Here is a 3,184-nt window from a genome sequence, read left to right on the forward strand (position 1 = left end):
TTGCTTCCCATTAATTTTTGGGACTAAGAAGTATAATCAAGTGCCCTAAAGTGCTTCCCCATAAGTGTGAGGGATTAAGCGCACATAAGGTGTTTGTTGAAATGACAAGTAAGTGCAAGTATAAGAAAACAGTATTTAAAAGAAAGTATTTTACTTTAGAAAGATATGTACTGGGCACAAGGTCCATGGGTGAGCTCCTAGATCGCCCCTAGGCTCTTAGATCGCCTAGTAGTACCTTGATAGGTTCGGGATTAGCTACCTCGGATCTTATTAAGGATGCGCGCAAAGTGGTACAATGCCAGGCTCAAATCATGTTGATTATTATTTTCACTAATTATGTAATATAAAGTTTTCAAACTTCATGGTTTGTCTTAGTGGAAGTTTCCTAAGTAGAGAATTTGAGTCATATTGGGTAGCCTTGATGAACTCTATAATATGCCAAGATTCCTGTGTTCCTTACATTACTAGCAAGGTTTTTAAGTTGATGGTTTGCATGATAAACTGATTTAAAAATACATGTCATGTACATATTTCCGAAGTATGGTTTTAGCATGAATTACAGTCAAGTGCATGTTTTGCGTTTTCCCAAGTAGTTCTAAAAAGCATGTCCTCTTTTAAAAGGAGGAAGTTTCCTAAACATGCTTTTTAGAACTGCTTGGGAAAACGTAAAACATGCACTTGACTGTAATTCACGCTAAAATCATACTTCAGAAATATGTACATGCCATGTATTTTTAAACCAGTTTATCATGCAAATCATCAACTTAAAAACCTTGCTAGTAATGTAAGGAACACAGGAATCTTGGCATATTATAGAGTTCATCAAATTACATAATTAGTGAAAATAATAATCAACTTGCTTTGGACCCGACATTGTACCACTTTGCGCGCATCCTTAATAAGATCCGAGGTAGCTAATCCTGAACCTATCAAGGTACTACTAGGCGATTTAAGGGCCTAGGGGCGATCTAGGAGCCCACCCATGGACCTTGTGTCTAGTACATGCCTTTCTAAAGTAAAATACTTTCTTTTAAATACTGTTTTCTTATACTTGCACTTGTCATTTCAACAAGCACCTTATGTGCGCTTAATCCCTCACACTTATAGGGAAGCACTTTAAGGCACTTGATTATGTTTCTTAGTCCCAAAACTTAATGGGAAGCAAATCAAGATACTCTAACATTGCTCTTAATCCCAAACTTGGAGGGCATGTTATATATCATAGCATCTATCTTTTCTTAACATGAAATAAACATCACATAACATGCATCTTCCTTTACATGCTTAAAACATATCAATATATGTAACATTGAAGCAACTTATATTGCAGGTGAGGGATACTTACCTCCTTTCGCTATTTCTTACAATTATACCACTAGGGTTTTGGGAGAATAAGCCTTCCTTGTATGTCTTGGCCTCCAGATTTCTCTTCACCCGCGTACTAATCCTCGAAAGAAAACCCTCCTCTTAGATTCTCCTCTTGAAAAGCTTTAAAGGATGGAACCCTAAGGTTCTTAGTTGAAATTTGAAGGGAAGAGGAAGAAATTTCAGTTAAAGGAGAAGAGGAAATGAAAAGATTTTAGGTTTTTGTCTCTTCCATTCCCTTTTATACTAAGTGGAAGTTGAAGCATCTCTTCCCACATAACCTACATATAAAGAATTATTTCCTATTGTCATTGTGATGCTTTACCACCACCTAATAGCTACTTAAACAAATCTCAAGTAAGAGGTTTAGGGTTCAATCCTAGCCCAGGCCATTTATGAATATATTTTTATTTTTTTTCTCTTCTTCTATTTCTTTTTGCTCTTTTAGAATAGAAAATTTACGGGTGTTACAATCCCCATAGCTTATAAAAAGTTTATCCTCAAACTTAAAACAAGTGTGGATACTTCTGTCTCATATCGTCCTCGAGTTCCCATGTTGCCTCTTTATACCATTGACTTTGCCATATCACTTTTACTAACGGTATCTCCTTGTTCCTCAGCTTCTTAACTTCTCGATCTATTATCTAAATAGGTCGAGTTTCATAACTGAGATCCTCTTGAACTTGTACCATCGGTGGCTCAATCACTTGGTTTACTTCGGGAACATGCTTCTTCAGCATTGATACATAGAATACATTATGGATGACTGACATTTCCTGAGGTAGTTCCAACTCATAAGCTACCTTGCCCACCCTTCTAGTGATCAGGTATGGTCCCACATAACGTGGACTCAATTTTCCTTTCTTTCCAAACCACATTACTCCTTTCATAGGAGCTACTTTGAGGAACACTGAGTCCCCAACTTCAAATTCCAATGGTCTTCGACGCACATCCGCATAGCTCTTCTGCCGGCTCTGAGCAGTTTCTATTCTCTGACAAATGTTCTGAATGACTTTGGTGGTGTCCTCGATAAGGTCTGTCTAGAGTCTCATTTCTTTCTTTTCACCACCTTCATACCAACAGATAAGAGATCTACATCTCCTCCCATATAAAGCCTCGTAGGGTGCCATTCCAATAGTAGCTTGATAGCTGTTGTTGTATGCGAATTCTGCTAAGCATAGGTATCGACACCATCTCCCTTTGAAATCTAAGGCACAAGCCCGTAGCATATCCTCCAAAACTTCGTTCACTCGTTCTGTTTGCCCGTCAGTTTGAGGATGAAATACAGTGCTAAATCGCAGCTTAGTGCCAATAGCTCTTTGAACACACTCCCAGAAGTGTGAAGTAAAACGACCATCTCTATCAGAAATTATGGTTTTGGGAAGTCCATGTAATCTGATGACCTCGTTAACGTACAATTGCGCTAGTTGTTCAATAGAGTAGGATATTTTGATAGCTAAAAAATGAGTAGACTTAGTCAATCTGTCCACTATTACCCAGATAACGTCGTAACCATTCGTGGTTCTGGGTAACCCTACTATAAAATCCATAGATATATCCTCCCACTTCCACTCTGGGATCTGGATAGGCTGCAGAACTCCGCCTGATCTCTAATATTCTGCCTTAACCGGTTGACAAGTCAGACATGTACTAACATATCTAGCAACATCTCTTTTCATTCCAGACCACCAAAAGCGTTCCTTTATATCTTGGTACATCTTGGTGGAACTCGGATGCATTACATAGGGTGTTCCATGGGTTTCATCTAGAATTTTCTTTCGTAGTTCTTCTTGATTAGGGACACAGAGGCGATTATCGT

The sequence above is a fragment of the Zingiber officinale genome, chromosome 11B (assembly GCF_018446385.1).
Source record: "Zingiber officinale cultivar Zhangliang chromosome 11B, Zo_v1.1, whole genome shotgun sequence".
Taxonomy (NCBI): Eukaryota; Viridiplantae; Streptophyta; class Magnoliopsida; order Zingiberales; family Zingiberaceae; genus Zingiber; species Zingiber officinale.